Here is an 18882-nt window from a genome sequence, read left to right on the forward strand (position 1 = left end):
AAACCACCCAGTTTTTATTGCAAGAAACAAAAGTAATATCGCTTTGTGTTAGTCGCCAAATATTCACATCAAGTTACAATAGGCGTTTTGAGCTGCCACAAGCAACCATGGAAATGAAAATGGAAGCAATGGAGTCTGAGAAACCTGGTGACGACACTGAAGTATTGCTGAACAGCGCCGAATAAACATCCACACCATTTAGCGGCGCTCTCTGATGTAGACCAACAATCCATGATAACATCACCTATCTGAAAAATGTTGAGTGGTTTGTGATTTAATCCAGGCGCTGGCACACAATCAGGTTATCAGGAACTCTGTATCGTCATCTCTCCTACGCTTCTTGTATTACTCAGAATTCAGCTGGATATCTTCGGGTCGAAAGTGAACGCATATGCGTGTATTAGCTACGTCGACTACTACACCCGACATATATTAGCTCCTACTTAGCCTTCCGAACTATCCTCTTGTCATTAGTCAGATGACAAATAGATCAAAAAATGGCCCAAAGTCGCCGCTTCCAATATCTTAAAGCCTGCTTAACGGCAATGACGCCAAACGTCGCGATTTTTATCGAAACAGTAAACATAAAGAAGGTAGATTTTCCACTTTTGCTGTACTAATTTTATTTGTTCACAACTAGTTTCAGTCTTCTAGGCCATTCTCAAGTGATTTTGTGGTTCTGTACAAAATAAAATATTATTATTACCTCCACGAATAGCAAAGTGAATGTAATCGTATTTTAAATACATTTACCTGCAGCAGAAAATATAAAAACACTGAAATACAAATATCTGCCCATTGTTTAGATTTTGTGCTGGCATAAAAACCCTTTGGTAAAGTGAAAACTGAAGGTTAATTCTAAGAAAATTGCAGAAAATAAGTAGTATAGCACTTCCAACTGGCTGCTAGCGAATACAGCAAGAACGTCTACACAGATTAACTTCAAATACGAAACTTCCTAATACCACAAGAAAAAAGAAAACCACGCATACTTAAGAAAAGTAGCCAGACAATTGCACGCTTTTTCTGGAGCAATTTCAAGTTACTTACATGTTAGTTAAAAAGTGCATGAGTGAAAGAGTTGGCGTCAGTTCCCTCACATTTCCTCGCAGTTTGCGAGCGGAACCTGCCAATTACGTCACACTTAGGCTTGTTGCCAAGAATGTTTGTGAACAGCCGGGACCAATCTCAGTTAAATTTGTGGAAACAAGACAAAGACGCCAGTACGGGCTACCGGTGTTGTGCGCACTGCACTACGCATCTTGTAGCTTCGAACAGAATCAAGTCAGGTCCCTGAGTGAACATAATGTGGTCCGTACCTCGGTACTATGTCATATGAAACCACCCACTTCCACAGTTGAGATCGATGGTTATTTTACCACCGTAGTAGGATAATTTTTTTTTTATGACGCAGGTAAATGCTTTCATGCTCCGTACCCATTTACGTAAGATGGGCTGTATGCGACCGAGACATCTTTCGCAAAAACGTCAGAGAGAAGCGCAAGTACTGTGGCAAATCATCAAGAAAGTATGCGATTTAATAAGGTGTGCTGAAACACTATTACACACAAGAAAATTTTATACAGGGTGGTCCGACCGGGCTAAATATCTCACGAAATAAGCATCAAACGAAAAAACTACAAAGAACGAAACTCGTCTAGCTTGAAGGCAGAAACCAGATGGCGCTATGGTTGGCCCGCTAGATGGCGCTGCCATAGGTCAAACGGATATCAACAGCGAAACAGGAACCTTTTTATTACATATTCGTGTAGTACGTAAAGAAATATGAATGTTTTAGTTGGACCACTTTTTTCGCTTTGTGATAGATGGCGCTGTAATAGTCACAAACGTGTAAGTACGTTGTATCACGTAACATTCCGCCAGTGCGGATGGTATTTGCTTCGTTATACATTACCCGTGTTAAAATGGACCGCTTACCAATTGCGGAAAAGGTCGATATCGTGTTGATGTATGGCTACTGTGATCAAAATAACCAACGGGCGTGTGCTATGTATGCTGCTCGGTATCATGGACGATATTATCCAAGTGTCCGGACCGTACGCCGGATAGTTACGTTATTTAAGGAAACAGGATGTGTTCAGCCAGATGTGAAACGTCAAACACCACCCGCAACATATGATGATACCCAAGTACGATCGGGAATCTCAAAAACGTCTGTGTTGAGAATGCTACATCAACATCGATTGCACCCTTACCATATTTCTATGCACTAGGAATTGCATGGCGACGACTTTGAACGTCGTGTACAGTTCTGCCACTGGGCACAAGAGAAATTACGGGACGATGACAGATTTTTTGCGCGCGTTCTATTTAGCGACGAAGTGTCATTCACCAACAGCGGTAACATAAACCGGCGTAATATGCAGTATTGGGCAACGGAAAATCCACGATGGCTGCGACAAGTGGAACATCAGCGACCTTGGCGGGTTAATGTATGGTGCGACATTATGGGAGGAAGGATAATTGGTCCCCATTTTATCGATGGCAATCTGAATGGTGCAATGTATGCTGATTTCCTACGTAATGTTCTACCGATGTTACTACAAGATGTTTCACTGCATGACAGAACGGCGATGTACTTGCAACATGATGGATGTCCGGCACATAGTTCGCGTGCGGTTGAAGCGGTACTGAATAGCATATTTCATGACAGGTGGAGTGGTCGTCGAAGCACCATACAATGGCCCGCACGTTCACCGGATATGACGTCCCCGGATTTCTCTGTGGGTAAAGTTGAAGGGTATTGGCTATCGTGATACACCGACAACGCCTAACAACATGCGTCAGCGCACTGTCAATGCATGTGCGAACATTACGGAAGGCGAACTACTCGCTGTTGAGAGGAATATCGTTACGCATATTGCCAAATGCAATGAGGTTGACGGCCATCATTTTGAGCATTTATTGCATTAATGTAATATTCACAGGTAATCACGCTGTAACAGCATGCGTTCTCAGAAATAAGTTCACAAAGGTGCATGTATCACATTGGAACAACCGAAATAAAATGTTCAAACGTACCTACGTTCTGTATTTTAATTTAAAAACCTACCTGTTACCAACTGTTCGTCTAAAATTGTGAGCCATATGTTTGTGACTATTACAGCGCCATCTATCACAAAGCGAGAAAAGTGGTCCAACTAAAACATTCATATTTTTTACGTACTATACGAATATGTAATAAAAAATGGGGGTTCATATTTAAAAAAAACGCAGTTGATATCCGTTTGACCTACGGCAGCGCCATCTAGCGGGCCAACCATAGCGCCATCTGGTTTCCCCCTTCAAGCTAGACAAGTTTAGTTCTTTGTAGTTTTTTCGTTTGACGCTTATTTCGTGAGATATTTGGCCCGGTCACGATCAATGGACCACCCTGTATATAAGACGCACCACGAAGGAGTTATGCCTACTGGTCACTTTGGCGGCCGATGGATGTATGTGCGTGAAGCTGAAACGCTGTTTCACCATGCAGCTTTCAAAAAAATAACCAGAGGACACGTCGATACTAGGCCATGAAGTGTTTACAAATTTCATTCCGTGTACTCAATTGGACAGTAACTGCCTAACACACAGGCGCGTGAACAACAGAGGTAGATATCAGCATTTGAGAGAGGATGTGTCTCGAAGAAGCCTATTGCCGTAATCGGCGAATTGCTCGATATTTGAAGAGGAGTGATTACACTATCGGACGATGACGGCAGGATGAGTGACCCATGATCGAACAAAGCGTCAAGAAGAGAGCGGTAGACCTAGAGACGGGACATAACTTGAAGACAGTAGTAGAGAAGCACTTAGAGGCCCGGATTCATCGTAGTCATCGACGCTACATGCAACTGGTGCTCCAGTGACCGCAGGCACCATTGATAGGCGGCCCGCAGAAAGGGAGCTCAGCTCACTACTCTCCTTGCGCCGACTACCACTGACGTCTGTACACCAAGAAGTCCGTTTGCAGTGGTTTCGTGCTTATTTGGCCTGGAATCTTGTTGACTAGAGTAGACTTGTCACTGAAGATTTCCGCTTCGAATTAAGCCGCTGTGATCACTAAAGATGCTTCTGGAGACGCCCTAGACAGCGGTGGGACACCTTTATGACTGTCGCCCGACAACCAGGAGTGATGGTATGGGGGTGCCATTTCATTTCATTGCACGACCCCTTTTGTTGCCGTTCCTGGCAAGCCATCTTAGGTTTACATTTCAGCAGTTCCTCTTGCCTTCGTGTTTCCCGAACACTACCTGGGCCTGCAAGGTCGCCGGACTTGGCCGCTACTGAGAAAGTTTGGAGCATTACGGGCAGGGCCCTCCAATGGCCTCGGTATTTTGACGAACCTAACGCACCAATTGGACAGGATCTGGAACGGTATCAGTCAGGAGGACATCCATCAACTGTCAATTTAATGTCAAGTCAAATAATGGCTTAAAGGGCAGATGTGGACCAAAGCGTTACTGACTTGCTCAAACTGCGAAGCTCTCTCTATTAACCCATCCAATTTTTCTGAAACTGTTGGATAAATGTAATATAATGCCTGTAACAAACACGAAGATCCAGGTAGTAACTGATTACAAGATTACTGGAGAACATTTTGAGCACATCAAATCGTGTAAGTTTATAGGGTAATACTACGAAGTGGTATGAAACGGGCATATCGCACAAAATCGATATTAGGGAGGGAGAAAGGAAGACGCAGATTTGTTGGGAGGGTTCTGGGCAGATTCAGTTCGTCTGTGAAGAAAATCGCATACAAGACGCTAATGTAACGAATTCTAGAGTATTGTTCCAGTGATCGGAGTCCTTATCAAAAATGCGTGACGGACGGCATACATCAAACGATTCAGAGGCGCACTCCTAGGATCGTAAGAGGGCGCTGCATCCCATACGAAAGTGTAAACAGAATTCTCGGGGAAATTAAATTGGAATGCTTCGAAGGAAAGACGACTTAATTCTTTCGAAACTATGTTGGGGCAAATCGACAAACACTATGGCGACCATTTGTCGTGTAGGGATCATGAGAATAAGAGGTACTTAAGGACGCGTCGCACGACTTCCGCATGAGACCCCGACAATCCAAGAGGCATAACAGTCCTTTTCGTCTTCTCCCTCCTCTCTAATCGACACTAGTGGTACAATGCACCCTCCACCACACACTGTTCAAATGTGTGCGAAATCTTATGGGACTTATCTGCTAAGATCATCAGTCCCTAAGCTTACACATTACTTAACCTAAATTATCCTAAGAACAAACACACACACACACACACACACACACACACACACACACACACACACACACACACACACACACACACACACACCACCCATGCCCGAGGGAGGACTCGAACCTTCGCCGGGACCACACACTGCACAGTGGCTTGCGGACTACATATGTCCAAGAGGATTTCAAAAATTAAGTTACACGTCATTACGGCATGCCAAGTAATTTTTAATGAATACTGCACAACGCTTCAAAGTGACAAAGAAACAGGACACTGTAATTTCGACCAGTCGCGAAGCATCTGCAAACAGTGGTCGGAACGTTTCACCAATCATTCAAAAAAATATTCAAATCTGTGTGAATTCCTAAGGGACCAAACTGCGGAGCTCATCAGTCGCTAGACTTACACACTACTTAAACTGACTTATGCTAAGAACAACACACACACACACACACACACACACACACACACACACACACACACACACACCCATATCTGAGGGAGGATTCGAACCTCCGGCGTGAGGGGCCGTGCAATCCGTGACATGGCGCCTCTAACCGCACGGCCCCGTCAACTGGTTTCTCGGCTGTAGAAATCCTCTCTTTGGTTAAGAAGCCATTCGAGAATAGCTGCAAAAGCGTCGTCATCGCTGGAAAATCTCTTTCCTCCTCCCCAGATGTTATTTCAGCTTGCCCAAAAGATGGAAATCGCACGGTGTAAGATCTTCCTTTCTTCCCTATTAGCATCACCCATGCCTGTGCGGTCCTGGTCAATCTGTTGGGACGGCTGGTCGCGGTGTTGCATTTGGTCCATAGACCGCAAGAATTAAACGGTGAGGGAGATGTACTATCTTGAGACGATGTATCACTCTTGTTGCACAATGTCGTCGCGTTGGGACGACATGTGTAACTTATTTTCTGAACTCCATACGTAATTGCTGAGATCGACATGTGCATCCTATAATCAGCTCCGTTGATTCACAGTCATCTATGCAAGTATAAAGTACACAGCCAAGACCCGCAATGCAACGAAAAGTCGTTGTACAGAATGTGCAGTGTTAACGACCGTCACATCATATCTTCGTCCAGTTTATCAGTTTCGACGTGTCTCTTGAACCGGCGCATACAGTACTTCTGCGACGCTCGGAACAAAATCCACACGTGGCTGCGATAACTGCGTGCTGGCCAGCAAAGTCGGAGCCGGGCGGGGAAAGGATACCGCACCGAGGGCGATCGATTAAGCCGTTTTGCAGCTGGTTCGCGTAAAAAATAACGACTTTCTGCCGACACACTGTACTAGTTGCTGCAATCTGTACACATGAATCTCTCCACTACGTGCGCTTGTCGGTGCTGCCACATGCCCGCTTCTCAAATGACTGTTTGCATCGGATGTAGAAACAAACACGTCTTCCCTATCTCTGCCGCTTCATTCAGTATTGGAAGTAACAGTGTCAACACCATTCCGACGATACTGCACACGCTGGCTACGTGTTACAGTACTATTTTACGCGGCACAACACACTGAACAATAACTTTGGAACATGGAGAGAAAGCATTGCTGTAAACGTCCCAGTGAATAAAGACGGAAATGAAAACCGTTTAGAGCCGTGCAGTTGCTGTCAGTACAGTAGCGCGTGTCTGTAGCGCAAAAAACAAAACCTAGCGCACGATTCTCTCTCTCTGTCTCTGTCTCTCTCACACTCACTCACTCACTCACTCACTCACTCGAGCCCGGTCCAGTGAAAAGGTAATGTCTGCAGCCAAACAAAACAGAGATCGAGTTCCTGTTGCAGCCCAAACTAAAATAATAAACTAACCAAGGCCAATTTAACTGCCTCAGTGGACAAACTGAGAACAGCTTAATCTTCCTTTAAACTCATTCTTACGTATTCTTCCTCTGGGTGCTTCCTAGAACTATTATGAACAGAATGGAATATGTGGGTGAGGAGGACAATGTTCTCGTGGAAACGAATCTTCCTCATTAATGTTCGTGTCTTTCTCCTCTGACACAGAAACGCCGCCCCTATGTTACTGCATTGACTTGTGCGTAACCTAGGGCGCTCACATTTAAGTAACGTTTGTTCCCGCTTGACACAGAACGTAAACGAGAATGGATAATATATATGTATTATGCCGTTTCAGAAACGAATCTTTCGGAGAAGTTACAGTACAAACGTTGGATTCCTTAATGCTCGAATGGCTATTATAATGAACATCTAATAGCAAGACTCAAATTTAACCACGGACATTTCCGTAAACATCTTCGTAGTTCGCACATCGTAGAGAGATCTTTCTGCTCTTATGGAGAAGAGAATGCAGATCACTTTTTCTTTCAGTGGACTAGACTACATGGAAGTACTACAACCCTTTTGCAAGAGCCTGTGAAGCTTGGTCATTCGTTGTGAACTTGTGTGAAGGCTTTTATTACCAACACAGTTCATAGACTTTTCCACTCGATGTACAGAATCACTGGTGCAGCAGATATCCTAATCTAAAGGAAACTTATCACTGACAATGAGTTGCACAAAAGTGTTCTACAACACTTGATTTTACAATTATTATACGATATTACTCTATCTGTAACTATGTTCAGTAAAACGTGTGCAAACTGAGCAATTTTCTAACACCAGTTTTCTATCAGTACCTGGATATTTTATTTTCCTATGAGCTGGCTGAATGGTGTAAGCTGAAGGCCAATAATTTCAATAAAAATTGTTAGTGATTAAACGCCAATTTAAAGCGAAGTTGCTGGGAAGCATTGGTTTCATCAAATATCTCAAAAGATCGAAAGTTCCCTTGTTAAGGAATAGTCTCAGCATCTCATAACTACAGACTGGCCCAAGAAAATTTTTGCACAGTTAACTCCCACACTGAGGGAATTCTCTCATTTTTGCTGGTTTAATAGTTCATTGTTCTGGTAATTGACACTTCAGCGTAGTTTTGTAACGTGATAGTCACCACATAAGCGCTTTTGTTTTGTTCTCAATTGAGTAACTATGGCTGATGCATGGCTGACATTCGGTGAAAGGAAGGCATTTTTGAAGTTGTACCTTAATCAATGAGGTTCAAAGCCAATGACGAAATGAGTTTCAAGCAAAGCCTCGTAAGAACTGCGCGCACTCGAGACAAATTTGAAGTCTATGTCTTTGTTACAGATTTACACAAACAAAGATGTGGACGACTATGGACGACCTGCAACAGTACCAAGCCAGCGAATTCTCAAGGTGTGTTCAATTCGCTCGCTCACCACAGAAGTCTGCGAGACAGTGTGGCGAGTCTCCAAGTATTCAGTGCATTTTGAAGATTGCGAAGTTTATGGGCTACACCCAAGACTACGAAAACACAATGAACGAGGACAACCCACATCGCTGAATGGAGCATTGCGATTGGTTTAATGGCATAGTGTGCAACAGTGAAGAGTTGATTGAGTAGTCTGATGAGGTGCAATTTTAACTAAGTGGTACAGTAAACCACTTCGACATCGTCTACTGGCCCGCTGCAAATCTGCACATCAATGTGAACAAAGCTGTGAATTCGAACCGTTCTTTTTTGACGGCACAGTTACCGGCGAGATCTACCTAGAAAAGGTTCGGACATCCGTTTCAGCTGTCGTTCCTGAGTTGTGCAGGGATGAAAGGTTTCACTGTCAGACAGATGGTGCCCCACCCCAGTAGCATAATCTTATCAGGAAGTATCTCAACGAAAATCTATCCGCATGGCAGGTAGGCTGAACAGGTGCTGTCTAGCATCCACCACGTTCTCCATACTTGCACATACGCGTTCTCTGGACTTTTCCCTATGGGGCACCACTGAAGGACATCGTCTACCGACAAATACCACGCAAATTGGATGAACTTCGAGAATGCATCGAACATTCCTATGAGATATCCAACATGACCTGTTACAGCAATTCAGCGGCATTACCTCTATATGGAGGTCAGTGGCGATCACTCCGCACACCTACATTGATTTCAACAACTTCACGCTTTACTTGCACCGAAAATGAAGACTTCCGTCAGTCGGTTTTGAAGTTATAAGAAATTAAACAGTGTATACATTTTTTTGGGTCACGCTATTTGAGGCAACTTGTGGAAAATCTAAATAACCAAGTCGATCAGGTTTCAAGTGCACAAAAGGTGGAGATACAGATGACTACATGGTGCTTACTAACAATCACTAGTCAGCAAAGTGTTCTTACATAGACGCTTCAAGCGTGATACAGTGACTTCCACAATGAACTAAGAACAGTGTATATGCGAATAGTTTTTCAAATTTCAAGTAAGCTATTCAACAGAGTGTCACGTCCTTGCTTCCACTACGAGGAAGGAAAGTTTGAAATTTGTAAGTGGTATTTGCACGTAACGACAGCCGTTATCTCACCCGCTTAATTCGTATTACGCAACAGCTTCAGTCAAGGAGGTGTCTGGAAATCACAAATTCACTATCACGTAACTTCGGGAGGTGTGGCTCGCTTGTAAGAAAGCACTAACAACAGCAATCGTAAATTTCCAGGCACATAGCTGACAAACAAAACTAACACGTGGAACACTATCGAAATTACAATATCTCACACGTAGATAGCAGTGCCGTTCTTAATCATGAAGATAACGTTGGGCATACAGTAGGTGATGCAACAACGCGACGGTGACTTGTCATCGGGGAAATATAGTGGCCAATTCCGGTGCGCGCAAAGCAGCTAATCTTTTCCTATCCCTTCTCATGTGGATGCCGAATGGTTTCTTTATACTAGAGAAAGAGCGTGTCAAATAGCTTCTCTTACAATAGCGGATTAAATACGGATAACAAAATGCGTAGACAAATCAACACAGATGAGAACAGCGTTACAAGATGTTGACTCAATGTCAGTTACAGCTGATGTAAAACAGATTGTTCAGATTTCCTGAAATGGTAGCACCCAGTACCGTTAACGGCTCTTCTGGCACTTACACTGGGGAGGGAATCAGAAGCGACTCACACAAGGAAGCTGGACCACTGGTGCTTCCCCCGAGTGTTCCTGGAAGCTCGTCGGCCACTATGACGTTACGCACGAGGCTTTCTCAGACATCTTGGCCAGCTGCATGAACTATCAGCCACATTCCTCCATGTTATTAACGACTGCGCAACTATAATCACTGCGCATCTGAAAAAGTCGTAGAAAAATTTGGAAATATACCAGCAAACTCTGGCAATACATTTCCTAACAGATAATTGTTTTGTGTACAGAGATCTTTTGTGCCAAACCTACAGCAAAGCTTTAAAGGCTACACTAATAATTTAATTTGTAAAGCTGTAACTGTTTAGTGTCTTTCGCCTTATTTTAGACAGTCTTTGGCTAACATGCACTAATAAACAGCCTATTTGAGGTTTTAGCGTGTATTCCCTGTATGCGAGGTAGTAAATGCTTGGTACTATACCCCGCTACAAAAATACAGGGTTGTATACGGGAGGGCGAGTTACGTCGTCGCCTCCTGGCTTCGAATGTTCCGTTTGGTCGCTTCGTTAGTTTGTAAGAAAATTGTTAACTTTCCTGCAATGTAAAATTGATATTTTCATTAGGATGCCACATTTTGTAAAACAAAATTGTCAACGTTTTCTGTAATGTAAATTTGATATTTCTTTACTTTTAATGGCTCTGAGCACTATGGGATTTAACTGCTGAGGTCATTAGTCCCTTAGAACTAAGAACTACTTAAACCTAAGGACATCACACACATCCATGCCCGAGGCAGGATTCGAACCTGCGACAGTAGCGGTATGGTGGTTCCAGACTGAAGTGCCTAGAACCGCTTGGCCACTCCGGCCGGCCTTTACTTTTAAAATCTTATCAATAAAAAGACCTTGGCTGCGGAAGCAACACTGATAACTAATAGGTAGCCATTTGCACATGCGCGTATGTATGAGGGCAACACCCACAAAGGTGTCCTGTTGACTACTGTAGGTAATATTTGTCAGTTTGGTTGTGTCAGTAAGTAGCGATGGACGCACACTAAGATCAGTGAGGGTACTTGTTGCCCACTGTGTACTTTGCTGTGCCTTTTAGCACCATATTGTACCAATAATCACGGTTAATTGTAATGTATGTCTATAAGCATGTGAGTCCCTATAATATGGACAGAGATCAGGGCCGGCCAGAAATTCTGCACGCGTGCGGTGCTCCTGCACACGTGCAACTTCCGTGTCACAGCGTGCACGCCGCAGTCGTCAGCGTTCATGTAGTGCATGTTTCTACGCACAGATGTCGCTTTATCCACTTGCTGGGATACTCTGTACCGGCGCATTCTAGTGCTCTTTCCACAGCTTGCAAGCCAACCATGGGAAGGTATTTCGCGTATTAAACATTTAAAATACTGTCACAGTCTACTCATTGAGACTTCTACTTTTATGTTAACAGTTTAACCCAGTAAGACATGTAATACAGTTAACAACTGTGGATTTTTATTAAGGCAGCTTGACTGACGGCACGTAAATACGCGTAATGTTTTTTGAGCTAGAATTTAAGAAAGAGAGCACTTAGTGACTTCCAACGAACCTTATTCATGATTTCAAATAACATTAAACTAATGCAAGGTTTCCTATAACTAATTCGCGGTGCCCTCAGTTACACCCACATAATTTCTGTTTCACTGACCTCTGAACAGAATGATAACCGCAGACCTCTCAATGATCACCTGTTATTTCAATACCATTATTGCTATATCTTTCATCAGTTCCGTCTGAAATCTGCATTATAACCGACGGTTAGATGAATGTTATATTTTATCGACTTCAGCTGAGCGTAGCACTTCACACAATAAAAAAAACCCTAAATGTAAGTATACATTGAAACAATCGGTTTAATGACCAATTTTCCTCTTGCTTGTACCACAAACAGGGAAGTGGAGCCACCGCCGTTCATTTAGGACATGTCTAATAACAGATGTCGCTGTCGCTCCCTGTCGCACACGTGCGCACATGAGCAGCACCTCCGCACGTCTGCACATTGTGCAGCGATTGGCCGGCCCTGACATAAATACTGTTTGTACACATTAATTTAAGATATGTTCTTTGTAATTTTTAAATGTGAGGTTTGAAAATGGTCGTGTCAGCTTGAAACCAGTAAACACATACTCAGAATTTGCGTACTCTGAGTGTAGTATGACCCCATGTGAAGGTGTGTTCACATTTTCGAATCGCATAACTGAGGCGGGACGTAGTACCACCCTCCTATTCACCTCGTCAGATGTGAGAAACCACCTAAAACCCACACCGGCCCGCTTCATTAAACCACCGGGCGGAGCTGATCCGGGGACGGAATGCCTCCCCGATCCCGGGAGTGGTGTACTCATGAACGCGGCTATGCGGGCGGGTCTCCCAAATCACCTAAAAAATTAATTAATTCTGACTTCTAAGCTGTAAAGAAACCACAAGTAATATTTCGATATTTGCTATTCTTCCCGATTTTGCAGCTTTAATGGCCAGTAGGGTAAACATACAAGGCAAATACGTTGGCCGATCTCAGAACATCGTCATCGTGAAATGTAGTTATAAAATGTGCGAGATCCAAGCGGTAATGGACAAATAATTGATAGCTGTCCCTGACGGTAAAATGATAGTTTCGAGGATGTTATTAAAAAAATACTAGCTGGAAGTGCGGGTGAATTACGCTTGTAGTTAACCATACGGCAGCTACTTTTAGCTGACACTTTTCGAGTACATTTACGCATGTCTTGCGCATGCGCGGAGTCGACAACCAGCGCAGCGAGGAGAAGTTACGAGAGCGTCGCGGCGGAGCGCGCCTCGTGTTGGCTTGTGCGTCCGCCTTTGTCGTCCAAAATTACAGGTCCGCGCGCTGGCCGACGCGGGTGTTATTTCCGGCATCCCTCCCCCTCCCACTCCCAGCCCCCTCCATTTCGGCATGTGCTGAGCTGGCGCCAAGACAATCAGATACGCGACCGTCCTTTGCGCACCTCTCCTGCGTTCAGCGTTCGAAGCCGGATGCCTGCGCCTCGGAGCAGTCCTCTCGGAGCCAATAAGCATATTCTAACACCACACGGATAACTCATAACTGGGACCGCGACGACGACCCTTCCCTCCACCCCCTTTTTTCGACGACCATTCTCTATTTATGAGATTATTTTGTGGTATCCAGTCCAAAGATACAGCTTGTAAGACACTGTCCTGTTCACACCTTCCCAACCCAGTGTAACCACACACACTTCCCTCCAGTACTAAACTGATGATTCCTCGATGTCCCAAAGGTATCCTATCACTTCTTTTAGTGAATTTGTGCAATATTTTTTTTTCTCTTCAGTTCGACTCGGTAGCACATTAGTTACACAACATACCCATCTACTCTTCAGCATTCTGCTTTAGCGCCACATTCCAAAAGCTTTTATTCTCTTCTTGTCTGAACTGCTTGTCGTCCACGTTTTACATCCGTACAAGGTTGCACTCCAAACGAATATCTTCGAAACAGACTTCCTAACACCTGAGTCTGTATTCGATGTTAAATTTCTTTTCTTCAGAAACTCTTTCCTTGCCACTGCCAGTCTGCAGTTTATATTCTCTTTGCTTCGGCCATCATCAGCTTGCCCAAACAACAAAACTCATCTACCACTACGTGTCATTTCCCCGTCAAATTCCCTCAAAATTGGCCGATTTAATTCCATTAAATGCTACTGACCTTGTTTTGCTTTTCTTGATGTGCGTCTTATATCTTCCTTTTGAGGCACTATCCATTCCGCTCAGCTGCTCTTCCAAGTCCTTTGCTGTCTCTCAAGAGAATTACAGTACACGGACAAATCGCTAACTTTTTATTTTTTCTGTCTGAACGTTAACTCCTCCTCTAAATTTTTGTTTGGTGTCATTTATGCCTTTCGCTCCTTGTATTTTGCCTCTGCTACCATCATAATTTGAAGGAGTGTATTGCATTCAACATTGTCGAAAGCTTTCTGTAAGTCTAAAAAAGCTACAGACGTAGGTTTGCCTGATTTATCAAACAGACAGTACAGGGATATTCACATCTGTCAGCATCAGTTTTCTTTGGAAATGGAATTCCTGCATTCTTCTTGAAGTCTGAGGGTACGTCACCTGTCTTATACATCTTTCACACCAAGTGAAACTCTGTGCCTTGGCTAGTACAAGGATGACAGACTACAGTCCTTCCAAAATATCGAAGACAGAGGATTCGCGTAAGCTGTAGGAATATAGAACAGCAGACCCTGTAAGACCCCACTAGTTGGCAATAAAAGTATCAACAGTCTGCTAATGTGCAGTTAACCGTCACTGTATTTACCCAGTATTTCATTTCGAAATCATTGTCTATATACCCGATATCTAGTATATATTGTTTTTTCTACAGAAAACAGTCAATATTTTTACCAGCCAGTATGACTAAACAATCGTTTAAACCATGGTTAGAATTTCAACAGGATAACGCGATGTCACTCCCTTTCTGAGACGTAGCGAATATAATGGCCATTTTAAAAGTATGATGATGTATCTAGCTGCAGTCCAAATAGTCAATTGCTCGTTGGTTGTGTAATAGAGGCTTTATGCCTCCAGGGTAAACGCCATACTATCTGCTGATGGGATAGAGCTTTTTCTTCGAAGTGGCTATACCACAGAAATACCGGATTCGAGCCAGTGTCAAAGAAATTCGAGGTATTACGTCAAAGGAAAGGCGGCACCTGAATCAATCTGCTCTAATACATTTGATCTTATGAAAAGGATGGACAGTGATGTGCAGCGTAATAGCCACAGAAGAACAAGGAAGAACAGAGCATGCGAGTTCAGTGTCTGAACCACAGCACAGTACTCGTAGAGGAAGTTGCAATTGGGATGCCCTAGACCAGGGCTTCCCAACCTTTTCAGCTGGCGGACCCCGTCTTCAGTCGAAAATCCATGGCGGACCCCTAATCAGTCAAGAGCACAGTAACTTTAACTTTCAGAGCGAAATCCATGGGAACTGAAAGCTTCTTAATGCAAGTGCCATGTTCCAAATGACATGACCCCCACCCCCCCCCCCCCCACCCACCCGCCCAAAGTACGAATAGTCTTTGGTTTAGAGATAAATGAAAACAACTTTAAATTAACGCTCCAATTTGAATTTCCACTGTATCCAGACACTTGCTAGTGGATTTAATCTCTTTTTTTCAACACACTATAGCCTGATTAAAATTACTTTGTAAATGACATTTCACACGTTGGAGCTGCCTTCCTCCAAGAGCAATCAACGTCACGTCCAAACTGTTCGCTGACTGGTCGACAAAGCTCGCTCCGCGCACGCGTAAAAGGTTTCAGCGCATCTAGCGCCGTGAGCCGGCGCACAAACGGCCCCCCGTATTGCCGCGAAACAGTCGATCAGAGAAACCGCATTCTCCGGCACTAAACTGTGTATGCATTCTCGCTTAATAACCGCAAAGGCTGCTTGGGAATACGACCTGAAGTAAAAGTAAACATGTTTTACACACACACACACACACACACACACACACACACACAAAAAGTGATGAATTTGATTTTCACATCTTTATTCAATAATTTTACTCGTTATTTTTACACGATTTGGTGAAATGTGACCGCGGACCCCCTAGAAAGAGTCGGCGGACCCATAAGGGGTCCGCGGACCACACGTTGGGAAGCCCTGCCCTAGACCATAGGGACACACACATGCAACGTAAGTTCCTGATACTCATTGCTTTAGCTAGATAAACTCTTACATAAGCATCAGTAAATGTGGCAGCCACGATACCGTCAACCAATCACATCTTATCGTGTAGCTTGTAAGAGCTGGGTTTATTTTCAAGTACAGCCTGTCCTTGGCTGAAATCTCGTAATTATCTGAATGTTGTGCGTGCGATATCAGTTCCCTCTACATAACAGATATTCACCAAGCAAATAACTCGGGAAAGCTAGTGGGACTAACACAATTTTTGTACACTATTATTCCTAAAAGAAGAAACGTTATACTATTAGTGCCCCAAGTTCTCTCTTAACTAAAATAGTTCTTTCAGAGTTTCGCAGCTTATCACGTTGTTTGCAAGACAATGAGAAAATAAATCACAACGAATTTCCGTGACAGAGTGGAATTACTATTCGGGCGACGGATCGTGTCCCGCGTGCTTTGCTGGAGTGATATCACTGGGAGTAACGGAGAGGAAAGGGTATCTGGCGTAGCTAAAACAGTATTCGATTCACCGCCCATCACACAATATTTTAATATCTCATGATTTTCATTTCCGTTTTAAAGTAGATTCGACCTGAAAAAAAGCACTGCTCTATTGCTAAGCTGTATCACATCTGCCAGGAATGCTAGTCCAGCAAGGTGGGCAGGAAAGATTCAGTGAAGAGTGGGACTGCAGAAGGAAGCGCTCTGAATCCGTAAGTGTGGCCATGTGGTCTGCTGGAATTGCACGACAGGCACTATGTCCGTGGAATTTTCCTGAGCAATTGTGGCAAATCCGGAGCGAGAGCGCGTTGCATTGTCTTTGAAGATGTAGGGCTCTGTAGGGAAACAAACTGGCGCACATATACAGTAAGTACTGTACGATTCGCTAGAGAGAGACAATGGCAAACCTGTCAGATGCCAATCTGAACGGTGTTCTGTTCGCAGGCTGGATACATTGCCTCGTGAGAGTTTCTATCCTTCCATAGTCGCGAATGGTATATCTGCTTACTGGTGGTAGTCGTCCAACAATGGATTAGTGAACAATTTTCCATACTGTGTCCCGTCCATCCGCTATTACAATCCGCAACAGTCGACCCTTTTTCACTGCCAATAAGACGTTGTCCATAGCAGCTGGGTCAGGCGCAGCGATATTCCACGATTTGGGGTACTCGTTGAGCATCCTTCACACGGTAGCACGTGAAAACATTACTTTCATGTCACCTGAGACGGAGCATCCCATGCGTTGGTTATCACATGAGCAGATATCGCGCGTTTCCAGTCCAGCTCTGGACAGTCATCCAGACGACATTTATAAGGTGCTTAATCAGTGACTTTCTCCTTTTTTAAATGAAACTATATGGTTCAGAGACCTTTTCAAGTCTCAGAAGTCTATCCAGACTGAAGTGATGAGAAAATTCGTACCAAGGCCGGGATTCGAACCCTGGTCTCTTGCTCACTAGGCAGATGCGCTAACCACTACGCCACACTGGCACAGTGGGTTTGCATAACAGCACGGACCACCCTAGCTTACCTCCCTCCTCGATCCAAATTACCATTCACGCCTCAGCCCACTTGGTATTACCCACATCTGTAATTTTTCTACGTTTTTGCGAGTACTATGCACATGTCATATTAATACGGAGCGACATGATTCTGTTACTAGTGACTCACCTAGAGATTACAGTCTGCACAAATGGCCAGGAGAGCAGTGTGCTGAGCACACACCCCTGCAATGTTGTCGAACGACGACATCATAGGCAGAAGATGACGCAACTAGCGAGCAGCCGACAGGCCAAAATCCGACAAGACGACAGCACCGCCAACTTTCCTAACTTCATGGAGAAGTAACACTGAAGTATTGTTTTAAGTCACTTTAGTATATACCCGCCCATCTTCCTCTTGTATTTGTCATTCTTACCCGAAATCGTCTCCCGACGTATTGGTAAGGAAGAAAAGAAGGAAGATTAGAGTTTAACGTCCAGTCCAAGACGAGGCCATTGGAAATTAAGAACAGACTGCGCCACAGGAGGTGCAAAGTGCGGTTGTGACGATCTTATACGCAATAAAAGCTTCCTATGTCGCAATTTTGTACGAGATCTAATTTGACGAAACATTTCTAATACCACTGTATTTTTACGGAACTGGAGCACTACTTGATAGAAATAATTCGTCGTCAGGGCTTACGACACCTTACATGTTTTTCGTGCGAGGATTATTCTGTATGCTGGTCTGCCAAACGTCTAGAAATTCAAAGCGAAATACACGAAGACCCATTCTCTTCAAACTGCACACAGAACCGCAGTGAAAGTGCGGTATTTACATTGTAAGACATTCCTATCTTGACTCGACCCCTAATTACGAAAGCCTCTCCGCACTCGTTCGTTATCTTCCTGTCAGCGTCAAAGACACTACGTTAAAAAGAGTGCCTGTTTATAAGTAATCACAAATCCGTGGGTTGTTAGAATCTAAAGTCGTTTGTAAAATAGCAGTTTTGCACATACCAGCTGATAAGGTCCTGACAATTTCAACAAATCTCAGCCTTCGAGAAACATGTAACTGATTCGAAACATGTTAGCATACAGAAGAGTACATATGGCAATATTGTAATTTCTGTCGGACTTCAACAGGGAAGTGAGAAATTCAAAATTGAAAACAGAATCAAGAAAGAATATTCCGCACCATCAAAGCTTCCACCCTAGAGGAAGCATTCAGATGCTTAAACTTGGAAAATAGAACAGGAACACGTGTTAGTGGAGCATATCTTGGTTTTCTGATGATAGTATACTGTTTCCCCTGGTGCAAGGAAAAGTAAACAGAGCGATTGAAACAGGCCTAAAAACATGGTAAGTGTAAAATAACGCAAGATCAACACATCAAAAAAACAATTATACATATTTAGAAACAAGTATTTGAAGCTTTATATGAGTTTTGTTGTTATGCGAGATGAAGATGATTAGATAGGCAAAAATAAATAAATAAAGAGGATAAAAATGCTTTGGAGAAA

The 18882-nt window shown here is 43.6% G+C and overlaps 1 protein-coding gene and 1 non-coding gene across 2 annotated transcripts in view; both read right to left on the reverse strand.

The window, feature by feature from the left end:
• Positions 1-18882, reverse strand: part of LOC126411093 (clustered mitochondria protein homolog) — a 369115-nt gene that overhangs the window by 290968 nt on the left and 59265 nt on the right. The window lies entirely within an intron of this gene.
• Trnat-agu (transfer RNA threonine (anticodon AGU)) lies at positions 17298-17369 on the reverse strand. The gene has a single exon. It is a non-coding gene; the product is annotated as a tRNA-Thr (tRNA).

Source organism: Schistocerca serialis, chromosome 1, assembly GCF_023864345.2.
Source record: "Schistocerca serialis cubense isolate TAMUIC-IGC-003099 chromosome 1, iqSchSeri2.2, whole genome shotgun sequence".
NCBI lineage: Eukaryota > Metazoa > Arthropoda > Insecta > Orthoptera > Acrididae > Schistocerca > Schistocerca serialis.